Here is an 18,682-nt window from a genome sequence, read left to right as displayed (position 1 = left end):
GCAAAATGGACTGGAGAAGGAATGGAAAAGAGCCCTAGTTTCTTTGCCAAGAAATCCCTCACTGGGGTCATAAAGAGTTGGATATGAGCGGACTCCCAAACCAGGCCATACCTCAGGAACACTATCTCTAGTCTCTGTGCCCTTCGTCAGTCTCTGTCCTTGGTGTACAACCTAAGCAGCTACCCCAGTCGGATTTAAGGGGGGGGGTTCAGGCTACTTGCTCTAAGAACAAAAAAGAACTGACTCCAAGATGCACGAGCTCTTCCCAAAGGTCCCAGCTTCAGGTCAGTGTTCCCCAAGGCTTCCAAGGCCTGCAGCTCTTCCCGTATTGAAAGCCCCATTCATCTCATCAGTAACCTTCAGCCTTTCCTCAAATAGTAGGTCTGCAAATAGCTTCAAGATAGATGGCAGAGTGTCTAGACTGGAGCCCACATCCTCTAGTTTCCAGCCCTTCTCCAAGGCAGTAAAGGCTCCTATAGTAACCCCTATGCAGGACTCCGGGCAGCTGCTCGGTGCAGATAACCGAAGGCCTGTTGGGCACAGGAAGCCAACAAGTCTCCTGGCTGTTGTTTGTGCTGGGCCGTCAAAGACTAGTACCTCGCTTTAGGGTTTCATGGGGGGAATGGGCTGTGGGCTGCCTCTCTTGGCCCCTCTATTGCCGGAATAATAACTACTTCTCTTTCCATTTCACTTTCTCATTCATGATGTCACGTGAGTTCCACCTTAGCCCATGAGGCACGACAGGCAGCAGAGAAGGAGGGTAGGCGGCTCCAGAACACTACCGGCTTCCTTGTCTTTGGTGCTTTAGGATTTCTAAAGGGTTTTCCCAACCCAAGTGTTCTTACCTCCATTCTACAGAGGAGGAAACAAAGACTCAGAGAAGCTAATTGACTGGTCCATGGCCACAAGGCTAGTAGGTATGGGAGCTGAGGCTCAAACGCAGATCTCTCCTAACTCTAAGCTCAGCCCGGTTTCCATTCTATTCCCATGACACCTCTCACTTTGCAGTTCAGGAAGCAGAAGCATAGGGAGACTACCTGAAGTTTGCTCAGGGCCCCAGATATACTCAGCCATATCTTTGCCTCTCCCACCCTAGCACGTCCAGTGGGTGACATGGGAGAGTGAACTATGGCCCAGCAGGAGCAACGGCTGAGCCTCCACATTGCAGCATGATCGAGAAGGTCTGGGGCCCTTTCTACTACAGCGCATTGCACGTCTGGTGAGGAGAAGGCCATGCCCACTCTGGACCATGATCAGTGAGGGAAGGGTGGGCACAAGGGCGAGAAGGAGCTGGGTCTATGGACTTCTGACTATACTGGCAAGCAGGTGGAGCAGGGGGCAGAAGCATGGCATCGGAGCCTCCGTGATGCACGATTAATTCCAGAATTCCAACAGAAAGGAAGCTCCTTGCGGCCAGGGACTGTTTCATTTTCGTATCTATATTCTCTTAGCACATAGCCTTCCTGGTACCTAATAGGGGCTTAATCAATTTTTTTTAAGTTTTAGAATGGAAGCAAGTGGTTTTCGATTCAGAATTCAAAGGAGCGCTCAGTTCCGTGGGGGATAAGGTTGGGGAGTCGGGTTCCAGTACTGTAACTTATTAGCTTCGGGATCTGAGGTGGGTCTCCTCCCCTCTTGGATCCTCAATTTCTCCAGATACAAAATGGGCCCAATAATGACACATACATGGACTAGCAAGGGTCCTTGTTGGCAAGGCAGTTTGTAACCTTTAAGGTATTCTTGAAATATGAACAAAGATCGCCTCTTAACCCTTGGGGCAGCCACTCTATCTGGCCCTCAGCTTCCTACTCTATAAAATAAAGAGGTTGGACTACTTGAGCCAACAAGCATTGGCGACCTTTCTACAACATGGAAGGCCTGTAGGATGGAATTCATTTCTCCTTGCTCCAGACTCACTGGATGATCACCAAGTCCCTTCTCGAGTCAAATACCCCCACCCACACACACAGTGGATCAGATGATCCTAGATCTTAGGTGAGAAGGGACCTTAGGGGGTCACTGAGTCCAACTGAGGTCCTGAGAAGTTATAGGACTTGTCCGAGTTCATGTGAGTAATAAGTGTCATAAGAGGGATTCAAACCCAGATCTTCGTGACTCCAAAAGTAGCATCCAAACCACTATTTGACCTTGTGTTTTCAGAGTTGGAACACAGAAGAGGCAATGCTTTAACTCTAAAGAGTCACTAACGATGGACATTTGGCAGCCTTGCCCAGTGGGCAAAGGAGCTATCAAAGAGCTGAGGGCAATTCTCTGTGCTCCTCAAATCACCTACCTATCTATTCAAATGTGTGTGGAGGGGGAAATGGCCCTTGCCAATTATTTGGGTCTCTAGAGCTGGGTCATCTATGTCCAGCTCTAACTTGGCCTTCCCTACCCTTACATGCCCAATAGCTCGCATGGAAGAATGAGCTATGGTCCAGATGGGGCAAGAGCTGACCCCCTCACAAGGCATCGGCTTCGAGCACTGAAGTTTGGAAGCCGATGGCCCTCCGGTCCCCTAAGAACCCCTTTTCCAAGGCTGGGCCTGCCTGCTTCACAGCTGCAGGAAGAGATAAAATCCAGGGCTTCCCCCCCCCCCCCCAATAAGGCTAGCACATGGAATGTAATTACTTCCTTCTCACTCCAGGCCCACTGACCTGGGTCTTGCAGGCCATTGGAGGGGTCAACTCTATTCCACTGGGGATCCACATGGATGAACTCCCATTGACCCCTTTTGGCAGTTCCTGAGGCTTGCTAGCTAGCTATCCTTTGGGGCCTCCTTATAGCATAGCCTGCACAGTCTGGTCAAACTACATTCACATAGGAAGCAGAGACCCCGGAAAGGAGGCAGAAAAACTAACAAGAGGCCTCTTTATTGGTCAGGAAGGCCTACTCCTGAGTGCCTGGGAATGCCATTTCCTCTGTCGTAGAAGAATGGAGGGAAGATACTGGGGACCCAGTGACAAGAGCCCTGCATAAAGTCAGAGGAACTGGGTTCAAATTTTAACTGTCACTTACTTTCTTTGTGATCTCTGGCAAGTTATTTCTACTCTCTGGCTCTCAGTTTCCTCCTATGTAAAATGTTGAGGGGAGCTGGGTCACAGGATTTAGACCTAGAAAGAATCTTCGAGATTATCTAGTCCAACAGAGGAGGAAATGGAGGCGCACGGAGGTTAGCAGTTTGTGATCTCTTTCTATTTCAAATCCTGCGTGTGATGGGATACTGCAGTTACTCTTTTTAAGGTTTTCTTTTACTAGGAACTTCAAAGAAACTGAGCCTTCAGTTGGTTGCTCAAGCCCCTCGTTTTACAGAGGAGATTGCATCCCACAGTGGAGAAGTGACTCAACGATGGTTACGCAGCCAGTGTCGAGAGCTGAGATTCAAACCCATATTTCCTGACTCCCAGTATCTCTGCCCCAGTCAATCAGCCCATAATTATATTCCGATTTAGACCGTTGCCAGTGGTTCCCCGTTAGGGGAGGACCATTGTTCTAGTTGCTGAGAAGAGGGAAAAGGTGTGTTGTGGGGGGGGGTTGGCCCTGGGACAAACCAAAGATATAGTAAAAATAGTAGAGATAGAAAGAGTCAACCGTGCCTTCCCTCCACCACGGGGCTCTGTCCTGGTTGCTAGCACCTCCTAGTCCTGAGTCAAAGCATCTGATAAAGGCAATTGCCTGAGTCATATGGACACTAGACAAAGGGTTCTTCACCATTTTGGGGTCACGGATTCCAGTGGCAGTTAGTCTGGTGGAACCTTTAGACCTCTTCTCGGAATCGCGTCTTTCAATGCATAAAGTAAAACACCCAGAATGGTACTGAAATAAATCCTCGGACCCTGCTTTAAGAATTCTTAGATGACACGGTCTCTGGGAATTCTTCCCAGCCGTTAATTCAATGATTCTTCTATGGATCTAAGGTAGTAACAGTCCAAGGACTGGGTGCTCCTCAACTTGCACTATGTAGGCAGCCCCCCACTAGGCTTACTCATATGGCTGGCTTTGCTGAGCCACCCTACGGGAAAGAGACAGTCGCTAGGAAAACAGGTCAAGAAGGATTTCTCTTTGGTTGCCCACCTGCAAAATCCTAGGTAGACTCCTCGGAGAGCTCCAAAGATTTGCCCATCAAATGTTGTTTTCCATCAGGCCAGCTGGGCCACACTTGGGAAATGGGTTTCTACTTTGCTTCCATTTTAACTAAACATTGGTGGCTCTCTTTGAAGCATAATCAGAGAAACCCTGAGGGGCCTCTCAGGAAGATCCGCTCTGTCTCTGTGATCACTGGACTGAACCTCCTGTTAGAAGAGGAGTGCTGGGCTGAGACACTCCGGAAACGAGGTTTGAAAGGCTGGCTGGGTGGTTTCATCCAGGCTACCCACTGCGGGCAACTCAGGCTCCTGTGCTTGACTTACGGGGAGCTGTTTCCTTGACCTTTGCTGAATCGCCACGCCTGGTGCTTGGTAATGGGTAACTGGTTTGGTATAGTGGGAAGCATAGTGGATTTGGCTGTTCAGCCATCAGAATGTTAAGTGACTTGCCCAGGATCATACTTCTAGTATCTGAACCAGGAGTCAAACGTGGGTGACCCTAACTCCAAGTCCAATGCTCTATCTCCTGAACTCCACTGTGACTTTGATCCCACTTCTGTCAATCACCAGCTGCATGACCTTAGACAAGTCCCTTCCTCTCTTTGTTATAGGGGTTTCCTCCTCTATAACATGAAGCATAGACCTTCCTGTTGCCCAAAATTTCTCACTGGGGGAATGCTGATGTGATCAACGATTGTCTAAAACATCAGAGGTATCTATGCTTTAAAAGAAGAAGAAGAAAGAAGAAAAGAAAGAAGAAAGAAAGAAGAAGAAGAAGAAGAAGGAGGAGGAGAAGGAGGAGGAGGAGGAGGTCGCATCTGCTTCAAAGCAACGGTTCTTAACCTTTTTGGTGTCATGGAGGCTGAAGAAACCCATGGGTCCCTACTCAGGAAAAGATTTTTAAATACATAAGATTTATAAAGGAAACCTATCGGATTGAAATTGAATTATCGACATTTTTTTTTCAGTTGCCAGACCCACATTGAAAATGCTCTGCCCTAAAGGGATTATTCTTTGGCGTTGGAATTCCAAGCACTGGGGTAGGCATCTTGTTACCCCTGAGATTATATCCTATAAACAGCTGTCTATAAACAGGCTGGCCTTAGTGGGAAGCATGTTGACATGGTTACCCAGATACCACAGGTAAACACTTTTTTCCATTCTTAGCAAACAGCCTTGCCCAAGCAACATGGTCTAAAGACGAAATTCTGAATCTAGAGGTCAGTGACTTGGGTTCAATGATGAACTCTGCCATTTATGAGTTGAGTGAGACCTTAGGCAAATCATTTCCCCTCACTTTTCCATTTCTATGAATGGTAAAATGAAAGGAGTTGGGTCAAGTGTCTCAAGGTCTCTGCCCGATAATGCCTTCTTTTGGGTCCTGTGGGAAGTATGGTGTAATAGAAAGGGCAGGAGATTTGGAGGCTAGAGGACCCGGGTGGGAATCTTGATTCTGCCACTTACTAGTGAGCTATGTGATCTTGAGAAAATCCTGTCTTTTCTATGAGCCTCAGTTTCCTCCTCTGGAAAAATGAAGGAGTTGATCCTAATGGAATACGCAATGAAATATTCCAGCCCAAATTTGTGGCCCACTTAGCAGTGCAGAAAGCAAAGGGCAAGGAGTATGTACGGCAGGAAGGATTTGGGCAAGTTCCTTGGGAATCCTCTTCCCCAAGCCCAAGGATAGCAAAGCTAGGAAGCCAGCCCATGGGTGCAGCCTAGGACAGAAAGCTCCTCTGGAGCCATTGAGTCTGCCGAGCTGGGCCCTTTTTTCCTCACTGGGGGAGATTCCTTGGGGGGGGGACTGGGTAGGGTCAGGAAAGAGCACTTTGCTGACCTCAGCAATCCCTCCGGATGGTGCCCAGAGGACTAGACCCTCCAGCTGCTCCCCAGCTTGATTGAATGGCTCTGAATCACCCTCAGATGGAGGAAGAGCCCCACCTGGACTTGTGGTCATAGAGATTAGGTGGAGCAGATTTCCAGATCTCAGATTTCGGGGGCCCACTTGGCAAAGGCTGCTATGCAGAGAGGGCTGGAGTGTGACTCATGCTCACATTGCACACAGCTGTTCCACTCGTATTGGGTTTCTGGAAGGCAGCTCTATTCCTTCCTTGATTCAACATTTGACCCTCAAATGCCAAATGCCCCATTTTACTGTACTAGTATTGACTAAATGAGAATTCAACATTTTAAAAATCTCATCTTGGGTTAAGTGGGTACATACAAAGACTCCAATGGAAGGGATCTGTGATGGTCATCTGGTCCAATCCCCTCATTTGACAGAATGGGAAAGCAAAGGAAAGAAGAGTGCTACTCTTGAAGTTAGAGGACATTCAAATCCTGGCTCTGCCTCTAACAAATCTCATAGCTTGGGGCAAGTGCCTTCCCTTTGGGCCTCAATTTCCCCGATCCATAAAACAAGAGGGCAAAACTTGATCAAGTCTAAGGTCCCTTCCTACTCCAGCTCTAAGAGCCTAAAAGTACCTAGAAATCATGGATTTAGGACTAGAGGGGATCTAAAAGATCATCTGGTCCAATTCCTTCTTTCGACAGATTGAGTCAACCGAGGCTCAGAAAATCTCAGGATCAAGGTCTTGCTATTTGTGAATGTCAAAAACCAAGATTTGAACCCAGACCCTCTGAAGCTAACTTCCTGGCCATATTGCATCCCCCCCACCCACCCCACCCCACCCCACCAGCTGCCTCTCATGAAAAGCCCAAAGTATGAGAAGGTTTCAGGGATCTCACGATAAAGCTTGTGACCCCACAAATAGGACCATACATAATTCTGCATGCCCTGCACCACTTGGGAGTTCACAGTCACACTCCAAGCATGAAATTAGTACTATTAAGAACAGACAGAGCCAGATTTGAATGGAAAATGAAAGGAATCTCTCATCAGAGGCAGGCGAGCCCTGGATTCTCATCTGAAAATGTTTCCCATACTCACAACTTATAAATATAGGAGAAGAAAATTCTCAGGGTAAGCTGAGAATCAGCCCCACAGCCATCTGACAGCTGGGGCTCTAAAGCTCGGTGAGAATCTGTTGGCTATTTGAAGCCCTGCCGCCCCACCCCAGAATGCAGCCACTCCGAATGCCCCGCTGGAAGGAAAAATGCCGATGGTGAACTTTCTGAAATGGGCCAGTTTAGAAATGAAGATGGCTTTCGAGATTGGAGGGCTGCTTCCTAAACGGCAGCTTTAGGTTTCGGTGGGCAGCTTCTTCTCCCGCCTCTCCGAAAGCACCGTTAACCAACCATTCTCTCAAACTGAACTGCTGCTCCATGCAGGGGCTTCTTAAGAACGGTGTTTATTTTAACCCTGCTGGCCTCCTGGTCTATGTCAATTAGACGTCAACTACATGGTAGACAGAGAAAGGAACTTTCTCTCCAGACAGTCCCATTTCCTTAGGCGAAGCATGCAGCCAATATTAGTTGAGCAGTTTAACCACTTACGCTTACAGAGAGAATGTACTACATGCATAGATATTACCTCCCCCGAGCCTCCAGCCTTCCATGAGAAAATATCCCCCAGTAGGCAAGAAAAAAAGAAGCCAGAAGGAAACAGCAGGAACTAATATATACGTATATATATACTAGTTTCAAACCATGCAGGTTTGGGAAGGTCTAGTTTTCAAAGGCATCAAGAGAAAGTCAAGAAAAGTCTTACCCTCTCTACCCAGATATCCTGTAGTGAACTGCAGGCTTGTGCAGCTCCAAAAGGAAGTAATGTCGTTTATTCAGCAAAACAGGAAAAAAAAACCAAACTGTCCACCTCGAATAGGAGGTAGAGAACTCTGTCAGTCAGCATCACTCAGTTGTCTGGGAATGCAATCGTCTCCGAGGTTATTGTGGGCAAGAGAACGCCAATTTGGGCTTCGGATAAAATTCATAGTTTCCATGATTTGCGTATGCCCTCAATCAGAAACAGAGTATCTGACTGTTCCCTGCCACGTCTGAACATTTCAGTCTTGCCTTAGCCAAATCTGAATGTTTAAAGGGTGTTTTATTGAAGAGAAGAACTGCAAGAGAGTTCACTGGGTCCTTACCAAAAGGGAAAAAAAAAGTTCGAATATATTAAAAATGCTAAGCTTGTGTATAACTAAAGACTAGTGGCCATTAGCATCTGGGTTGATTTTTGTCCCCTTACCTGCTCCTGGGTCTTGAGGGATATTGGGATCGTTCTAAAAACTCTGGAGCTGGGGGCAACTGGGTGGCTCAGTGGATTGAGAGCCAGGCTTAGAGATGGGAGGTCCTGGGTTCGAATCTAGCCTCAGATTCTTCCTAGCTGTGTGACCCCGGGCAAGTCACTTAACCCCCACTGCCTAGCCCTTACCGCAGTTCTGCCTTGGAACCAATTCATAGTATTGATTCTAAGATGGACGGTAAGGATTATTTAAAAACAAAACAAAAAACACCTTGGAGTTTAAGGGCCTCACTGAAATCCACAAGACTCACTTCTGCCACGTTGACACTGAGCTGGCTTCTTTGACTTGCCTACCCATGTCCCACCATTTTCTAAAAACTTGCAGTTCCCATGCTTGTACTTCTTTGCTCACACTCACCAGCATCTAGCATGTCAGGGTCTGTGATACCGAAATGAGAAATGGGTTGGGCGTCCCTGAATGAAAACCCATGACCTTCAGAGGCTGAAGGAGACCGAACCCCAGGCTTCCTATATGCTAGATGTCATGGAGGGTAGCTCTGGGGATCTGTAAATAGAATAGATAGACACTGTCCTTCTAGATGTCATTATATCCTTTTGACTCAAGGGCCACTGCTTCCATTGAGTGATGTGAAGTCATCTGTTTTGTCACGGGCTTTGGAAAAAGTGTGTCAAAAATTCACTGAGCTTCCTGTGGAGTCTACACCCACACTCTCTCACCCGTCGTGTTTCTTGATTCTTTATGAATCAGCTGCAATTTTTTTAGCTTGATTCTACATGTGGTCATTTCCTACAGTAGAAAGGGTGGACGATGGTACCTCTCCTCATGACTCTTTGACCTAGTTCTTGAAAGGCCATTTATATCAATAAGGAAAGAAAGGAAAATGAAAAGTGTAGACTTTGGGCAGGAGACAAATTCATCCCCAATCACATATAGCATGATAGGTTCTTTAGAAAACCCCAAAGATGTACTGAATCAAGACAATAGCTTCGACAAAGTAAGGAGATACAAAATAAGCCCATGAAACCATGAACATGTCTATACAGCAGAGCAGGCAGGGCTCCCTTATCCTCAGTTTTGCTATCCCTTGTTTCAGATATTTGTGGTCAACCACTAAAATCCGCGCAGCCTAAGAAGCATAGCTACCTCTGGAGGTCAGTGGGGGGCCATGGTCTGCCCCTATAGAAGTTGCTTCTGCTTTCACTTTCACTTTTTTCAACTTTCAATTTCACTTTTTTTTTAAAATTGCATGGTGGAGACACCGTTGGGCACCAAGTGGAGGAACAAGAAGAAGAGAGAAAGCACATATTTATGGGGTCACCATGTGTTCCCTTATATCCCCTGTTGCAGCTCTTCATGATAGGTCTTCGAATCATGTTAGCAAACCTATGGTATGCGTGCCAGAGGGGGCTGTTCCCTTCCCCCTCTCCACGTGTGCCTGAGGACATTTCTCATATCACCCACTCCTCTGCCCAGCAGCCCAATGGGAGTGCTTGTTTCCTCCCTCCCCCGGTCTGGGGTAGGGCGAGGGGCTCACATGTAGCATGAGAGTTGCAGTTTGGGCACTTGGTATCTAAAAGGTTCACCATAACTGTCTTAGCTTGTATCCTGTGTGGAACAAGATCCCTACTGTACTACCAAAAGCCAGGAGGACAAGCTAGAAAGAAAAATTACATTAACAATAGCTACCAAATGTGAAAAATGTTAAGACAGCTAGGTGGTGCAATGGATAGAACATTGGACTTAGAGTCAGGAAGTCCTGAGTTTAAATCTTGCCTTATATACCAGCTATGTGATCCTGGGCAAGTCATTTAACAGCTCTGTGCCTCAGTTTCCTCATCTATAAAGTGGAAGGATATAGTAAAAAGGGTACACAAGCTAGTCAGAAATGAAGGGAATTGAGCAGGGTTTCTTAAACAGCTTTGTGGCCTGGATCCCTTTGTTACTCTGTGGACCCCTTCTCAGAACAATGTTTTTAAATGCACAAAATAAAACCCAAAGAATTACAAAGGATGCCAATTTTGCTAAAATACAGTTATCAAAATATTTTTAAACAACAAATTCATGGTCCTGGGTTCAAGTCTGGCCTCAGATACTTCCTTGCTGTGTAACTCTGAGCAAGTCACTTAACCTCCATTACTTAGCCTTTACCACTCTTCTGCCTTGGAACCAATACATAGTACTGAGTCTAAGACAGAAGGTAAAAGGTTTCAAAAAAGTCATAGATGCCAGAGTCAAGAATAGAGATCATCCACACATGTGAGTATTTGGGTATCTGGAAGTCAACTTATAAACTCAAGACTTATATAAATACAATTACAAAATATTCATTGCAGAAACAAAGGAAGATTTACATATTTGTGAAGACAGTCATCATCATAATTAGTTCTCACCAATATAATGCTTTATACTACTTGAATTATTTTACCTTTTTAAAGCCATGCCAAACTGTCACATGATTATTTGGTAAAATTAGATAAGATGCTGAAAAAAAATTCATTTGGAAGGAGAAAAGATCTAGAATACCAAAGGAAATATTCCATTTAAAAAAAAAAAACAGTACTGAAGAGGGGGTGGGGGAAAATTGCTAGTCTCAAAGTATAATACAAAGTAGTAGTCATCAAACTATTTGATACTGGTTTAAAAAATAAAAAAATTAGATCAACGGAACTGGAATAGGCTAGATAAGCGAGTCCCAGAAGTAATGATATACAATAATCCTGTGTTTGATAAATACAGAAAAAAAATTATCAGGTGAAAGACTTTCTATGAGTCAAGAGCTGCTTGGAAAATCAGAAGGCAATTTGGCAGAAAATGGGTTTCAACAAGCATCTTACACCATATTCCACAATAAACTCCAAAAGGATATTAGACCTAAATATAAACAATCACTTGGAGGAGAATGGAAGGAGGTACATTTCACAACTATAGGCAGGGGGAAATTCTTCATCAGTCAATAAACAAAACAGATAACTTTGATTATATAACATGAAAAATAATTTACATGCATAAAATCAATGTAGCTAAAATAAGAAGTGGTGAAGTAGGAAAAACTTTTGTATCAAATGTCTGATCATAATCTGATATCTAAGATAACATTAAATGTCAATAATCATAGCTAGCAATTATATAGTGCCTTAATGTTTACATCTAATAACTCATTCAATCCTCATAACAGCCCTCAGACATAGGTACTGTTATTATTTATCCTCATTTCTCAGATGAGGAAACTGAGGCTCAGAGTGGTTAAATGACTCACTCAGAGTCACAGAGCTAGTGAGGATCTGAGGAAGGATTTGAATTTTGAATTCAGGTCTTCCTGACTCTGAGTCCTACACTCTATCCACTGTACCTCCTAACAATGTGAAAGACCATGTAATGTAGTGTCTGGCCCAGTATTGGATACATATATTAGCTGTCTCTGACAAAGAGGCAATCATTGAACTCCTCAGTGACTCAGTCGGTTCTCTAAGAATATAAAATATTGGTGAGTTGCTGATAGATTGGTGGAAGGAATTTCCACACTAGGAATTCTTCAAAATGATGAAATCATGAGCCAATGGAAAAAAAATCCAAGATTATATGGAACAATGATAAAAGACCGAGAGCCACTCATATCTTTCATGTCAAAGGACATTAAGAAACATTTAAAAAAGGATTTTAAAATATGGATACCAAAATAATACCAAATAAGAAAAATGCAAATTAAAAGTGGCAAAGACGTTAAAAGACACGAGTAGTCAACGTGGAAAGACTATGGGAAGAGACAGGGAGACAAATACACTGTTAGAGAAGTTGTAATTTGGTCCAACTATCCTGGGAAACCATTTGGAATTGAGTGAGAAAAGCCTTTAAACTGTTCAGAATCTTTGATCTAGCATAGTCTCACTATTGGAGTGGTCAGAGACATAAGGAAAAGTTCCACATATCCACAAATATTCATAGCAGCACTCCTTTGTGGTAGAGAAACATTGAGATGCAAGTGAGTGCCTATTGATTGGGAAAATGACTGACTGAGTTGTGGTTTACGGATATAAAGAAATATGATCATGTTGTAAGAAATAACGACCATTAAGAAGCAGAGAAACATGGAAAGATATGGGGGAACTAATGAAGAGCAAAATAAATCTAAAGCACAATAGTCTGGGCTGCTTTTGTTCTAATACAAAATTCTTTATTCTCATTGGGATTCAGTGCCTTTTTAATGAGTTTGTCTCCACCAAAGCAAATTCCACCCTTGTTTACCACCCCCTGCAAATGCCTCACGTATGGGTGATTGTTCCAAAGATATCTTTCATCATGAGATCGCTTCCCCAACATCTTTCGTGGTTATGGAAGTACAATTCTCCATACATCCACCCATGTGGTCTCAACAGGAAGTGGGTAACAGGCTGCTATGCAGGGGAGTTTGTTTACATCATTAGATGTAAACAAAAGGAATAATAACTGGCGATTGAACTCTGATTAATTGCAATGGTCAAACTCAGTCCCAGAGAAGTGATGGGGAAACATTCCTCCTTTCCCTCAGTAAGGAGGTAGGGGCCGGGGAGTGTAGCATAAGCTATCAGACCAGTCTATGTCTAAATATTTTCTCTAAATGTTTTTCATTGTTACAAAGAAGAGTTCAATTTAGGGATTGGCAGTGATGGGGAGTGGGGTTGATGTTGAGGGGAAATGACTCGAATTTAAAAATAGCAAAAGGAAACAATTTTTTTTAAAAAAAAAAAGGAAATTCAATAATAGTACAAAAGAAAAGAAAGAATGCTAGACTTGGAGTCTCAGGACCCAGGTTTCTATTCTTTCCTTTGGATCTCACTAGCCAGGCAGCTGGTCGTACAGTAGGTAAAGTGTGGGACTTGGAGTCAGCAAGGCCTGGATTCAAATCTAGGGTCGAGCAGTTATTAGTTTGTGGCCCTGAGAAAGTTGTTTAAACTATCTGAGCCTCAGTTTCCTCATCTGTAAAATGCAAATAATAATGCCCATACTTCCCAGAGCCATTATGAGACCACAGAAAAGGGAATAGTTATTGGTCACTGTTACATGTCCTCCCACCCTGGGTGATGGTGAAATGCATACCGCATACTGAACATGAAAGGAGAAATGAAAGGAGTGCTTTTTATTACTTCCAGTGTGAGGATCCAAGAGAGGCAGCTGATTGATATGCTACTGCAGGCAGCCCACAGCCTGTTCCTTCTCAAGGAAAGAGAGCTCAATGCCAACCAGGGATGGCCCACCCCAAAACAACAACTAGGAAACAGAGTCACAAAATGGCAAGTTAGAAGGGATGTCAGCAGACTCCTAGTCCAACCCTTGTCTCCTCTCCACATCCATTTCAAGTAGCCAACTAGTTTTATCCCCAAAGGGAGTCAGTTCTGCTGCTTTCCCATAGGCCCAGTGAGAAAGTCGTTGGAGGTTTGTCCCCTCTTAAGTCAAGCTTCGTTCTGCCTCTTTGCAAGTCGGACCCATAATTCCAAGTTCTGCCCCGTAAGGTAAAAAAGAACAAATCCAATCCCGCTTCCATTTGGCCACTCAAAGTACTTGAAGGCAGCCATCATGTCACCCAAATCTCATCTTTTCTAGGTTAAACATTCCCAGTTCCTTTGACCGGTCTTCATCTGGCATAACATCGATGCTCTTCACTGTCTCTGTTGCCCTCTTCTGGGTACTCCCCAGCTTAACAATGTTCTTTCAAAATGGAACTGAACTCCTGGAACTGAACACTATACCCCTGATGTGGCTAGGGCAGGGCAGAAAACATCAGGCTTACCAGCCTACTGCCTAGTCCTGGACTCTGCTACTCTTAATGCAACCCAAGCTGGATTTTTGTTTTCTTGGCCACCTTTATTATGTCGTTAACTCATATTAATGTCACATTCCACAATGGCCCCATTCTCCATGTTCTAAAAAAATAGCCCACCCATTGCATTGCCAAATTTAAAACACAATAGATAGGTAAGCTGCTATCATCATTAGAGACTCTACCAAGGAAGAATCAATATGATCGATTGGGTATGGTAGGTGAGAGAGGGCTGACTCCAAGTCTGAATGCCTGAATGATGCTACTGGCAGAAATAAGGGGAGTGTGTGTGTGTGTGTGGTCTTCACAGTGAGACTGTAGGCACTGTAGGCACATGATGCTGTATCTTCCTTAGCAAGAAGTAGGATGCCCTACATCTCTAGGACATTGCAGAAGTCCTCTTTGGGTCAATGACTGACTGAAAGTGATCTCAGGAAGAGTATAAGTTCCCACCTCTTGCTTGCAGAAAATTCCTTCTCTCCTAAAACTGGGTGAATATGTCAAGTAGACTTAACTTGGAGGAAGGGACTTTCTGTCATTTGCAGGGCTAGAAGGCACTTCAACTCCATCTAGTCTTCATAATGGTAGGGGCTGGAGGATTTCAACCAATGCAATGCCCTCTTTTCAGAGACAGTGCTGTGGAAGTGCAAAGAGGAGGACCTTCCCAGTGGAACACAGCAGTCATCTATTCTTTTCCTCCTCAGTTCACACATTGTGACTTTGCTTTTCTCCATCAGATCCCAGAACTGGCTGACAGCTGGGCAGGGACTTCTGCTGAGGCCTCTCTTGTATGCTCCAGAATGTTCCTGCCCTAAGGCTGCTCCCTCAAGGCTGGTGACAATGGCTTTCAGGATAGAACACAAATGCCTCTATTTGGCATCTCAAACTCTGCAATCTGGCTCCAATCTCTTTCCAGACTGGTTTCGGGAATTGTGCCAGGTGCTGGGTATACCAAGACACACATGAGAATGGTTACTGCCCTCAATCACCAGGAGGCCATAGTAGTAGCACACAGATTAGAAAAGACTTGAGCTGAGGATTTTCTAAAGAAGAGTAATTTAGATGGTGAAGTCAGTCTGTGAGTTCATGCCATGTGACAGAGGTTCTTAACCTAGAATCATTGGCTTCAAAGGGATCCATGAACTTGGATGGGAAGAAAAAAATGACTTTTTTTCATTCACTTCTAACTGGATTTTAGTGTTTCTTCCACAACTTAAAAACATGATTCTGAGAATGAGACTAGAGCAGTGTTGGCAGATCTACGGCATGTGTGCCAGAGGGCACTGCTCCCTTCCCCTTCTCTACCCATGTTAGAAGACATTCCTCACTTCCCCGCCCCTCTGCCCAGCACCCCAATGGGAGTACTTCCTCCCTCCCCTGTCTGGGGTAAGGCTGGGGTGGTGGGGGAGAGGAGGGAGCTCACGTGCGGCATGAGGGATGCAATTTGGACACTTGGTCTCTAAAAGGTTTGCCATCACTGGACTATATAGGCTTCACTAAAAGGCCAAAGTGGCCCAGGACACAAACAAGGATAAGAGCCCCTGCCAGATGGAACCAGCTGTACTTAGCCTGAGGAGAAGATTTGGGGTACAAAGAGAGGAGGGTGGAGAGGAACTAATATGAGAGCTATATTCAAGGATCTGAAGGGCTATCATGTGGAAGAGAGATTAGCCTTGTTTTGCTTGGCCCCAAAGGTCAGAACCTGGAGCAATGGATGCAAGTTGCAGAGGCAAATTTAGGGTTGATGTTTAAAAAATATCTGAATAGTTAGCTTTACCCATAATAGGGAAGGCTGAATTGGAGGCAATGGGTTCCCCCTCCTTGAAAGCCTTCAGGAAAAGACCGGATAACCATTTACTGGGAATGTTGCAGAAGGAATTCTTGTTCAACTAGCAATCAATCAACAAACATTTATTAAGTGCCTTATGTGCCAGGGACCATTGGACTGAATGGTCTCTGGGGTACCTATTACTTCTGAGATTCTGCAAGTATTCACAGTTGTATCTCCCCAACAGGGACCCCAAGGTCTGGGCAGAGAAAGGGCCTCCAGTGGGTACTGACCGACTCACTGATAGCTATCATTTGCTTGGCTATTGGCTCACTTGGTACTTGACTGAAACTGACCCTGCCTGTCGCCAGCTTTATTATTCGATCCATTCTGACTGCCTGGGCTAAATGCTTCTGGGTGAACCGCTGTCCATTTTTAGGCCATTGTGAAGTTTCAAGTATAAAACAGGATACACCTGAAGGCTGTCAGACAGACGGTGAATTTTTCCAAAGAAAACTTGGGTCCCATGCTAGGGTACAAATGTGACCTGGTGACATTTTTTCCGACTTAGGTCTAGTAGTAAAGAGGAAACCTCAGTTTCCTCCTTCCTTACACCCCTCCTGACAAGAATGGAACTTACCTTCAAGTGACCCCAGAGGCCCCTTGCACTGCTGTGGAATGGCTTTGTTTTATTTCACTTTGGTTTTCAGCTGTCCCTGTGGTGGGGGAGGAAGCAACTGTGACTATAGCTTGTGTGGGGAGGGCTGGGGACAAGGGGGAGAAGAAGGGATGGAGGGCTTTGTCTGCTCTGCTAGATGGAGCCATCTAGTCGACAGAACCCTGGGACTTGGGACCAGGAGGACCTGGATTGGAATCCCATCTCAAAATCTTCCTAGCGGTGTGACCTTGGCCCTGTCACCTAAACACTGTGGACTTCAGTTTTATCATCTACAAAATGAGGCTAATGATAGCACCTACCCCACTGAGTTGTTGGGAGGATCCCTGGGGTTATATATGTAAAATGCTTCGCAAACTTTAAAGCCAATTTAAAGACAAGCAAGTATTGGTTTGTTATTATTATTATTACTACTAATAATGCCATGCCTTGGTCTAGTTTGGATTTGGAGTCAGAAGACCTGGTTTGAATATTAGATTTCTACTTGTTAATTATATGATTTCAGGCAAGTTACTTTCCCTCTCTATACCTCAGTTTCCCAATCTGTAAAATGAAGGTGGTGGATTAAATTACTATTATTTTTAAACCCTCACCTTCCATCTTGGAGTCAATACTGCGTATTGGCTCCAAGGCAGAAGGCTGGTAAGGGTAGGCAATGGGGGTCAAGTGACTTGCCCAGGGTCACACAGCTGGGAAGTGTCTGAGGCCAGATTTGAACCTAGGACCTCCCGTCTCTAGGCCTGGCTCTCAATCCACTGAGATCCTACAGTGGATTAAATTATAACAATGCCTAGCATTTCTACAGCACTTCTTTGTTTGTAAAGAGCTTTACAATTATGTTCTCACAGCCCTGGGAGGTAGGTGCTACTATTATACCCATTCTCCGGATGAGGAAATGAAGCTAGGAGATCTCTAAGATCCCTCCTAGCTCTAACGTCTATGGTCCTTTCACCCTTAGGCTTAGTCACTTTACACTTCTAGGCCTCAGTTTTGTCCTCTGTGAAAGGATGGGGCTGAGTTGGCTTATTTGACCTCGAGGGTTCTTTCGGCCTCTAAATCTGTGATCCTGCTGAGACAGCTGAACTTTAGAGCATAGCAATCTCCAAAAGAGCAGTTAGTTACCTTGTAGGGCACGTAGGCAAAGCCCCATTCTATTGTAGGAACTGCATTATAAATGATTACTAACCTTGGAACAGAAGCGGCTGAGGCTCGGAGGTTAAGAGCACTGGGATCTGAAGTCAGTAAGACCCGAGTTCAAGTCTGGCCTCAGATACTTCCTGGCTGTGTGACTCTGGGCAACCTCTAATTATTGATTACCTAACGAAAGGATCCACTGGAGAAGGAAATGGCAAGCTACTCCAGGGTCCTTCCCAAGGAAATCCCATGGAGAGAGAGCTGCGGTCTGGAGGTCCTTAAGAGATGGACACAACTGAATAACGACAATCTTCCAAAAGGGTACTTTGTGATCGAGCTGTCCTGGGTATAAGTCTTGGCTCATTTCCCTCCCAGCCCTGCTCATGACTTTCCAGACCTCAAAACTATGCCTCGCCTGCTCTCTAATGCCAGAACTTCCCTTGGAGCTTTGGGCCTCCTCACTCTAGAACACCTGTCTGTCACTGCAGCCATCTTACTCTGGAATATCCTTCTGCAAGGCCCACATCCTTCTTTCGCTGGTGAATTCCTCCTTCGGCCTCCATTTTGTTCAGGGATCCAGGACAGTCGCGCTTCATTTTTCTCCCCACTTTGGTCCTGACTCTTGGGAATTCAAAACCAAGCTTTGGCTCTGGGTACCTTCAATTTCCTATCTCCCTTTTCACTTCCCTTTTGGGTGTGCCTTCTTAGAATGCAAGCTCCTTGAGGGCAGGATGTGTCTTTTGGGGGGCTTGTATTTGTATCCCTAGCTTTTAGTCGAGTGTCTGGCATACAGCTAAATGCTTAATAAATGTTTTTATTCTCCCTCCACTCTTTCCTTCCTTCCTTCCTTTCTTCCTTCCTTCCTTCTTTCCTTCCTTCTTTCCTTCCTTCCTTCCTTCCTTCCTTCCTTCCTTCCTTCCTTCCTTCCTTCCTTCCTTTCTTCTTTCTACTTTGGTTCCTTTCTCTAGTATTTACCAGTTAGTGACCATGGGAACATTATTCAAGCTCACTAGGTGTCAAATTTCTCATCTGTAAAATAGGTTATAAGCAAGATAG

Source organism: Gracilinanus agilis, chromosome X, assembly GCF_016433145.1.
Source record: "Gracilinanus agilis isolate LMUSP501 chromosome X, AgileGrace, whole genome shotgun sequence".
NCBI lineage: Eukaryota > Metazoa > Chordata > Mammalia > Didelphimorphia > Didelphidae > Gracilinanus > Gracilinanus agilis.
The sequence above is the reverse complement of the archived record's forward strand: the minus strand, read 5'-3'. Positions refer to the sequence as shown.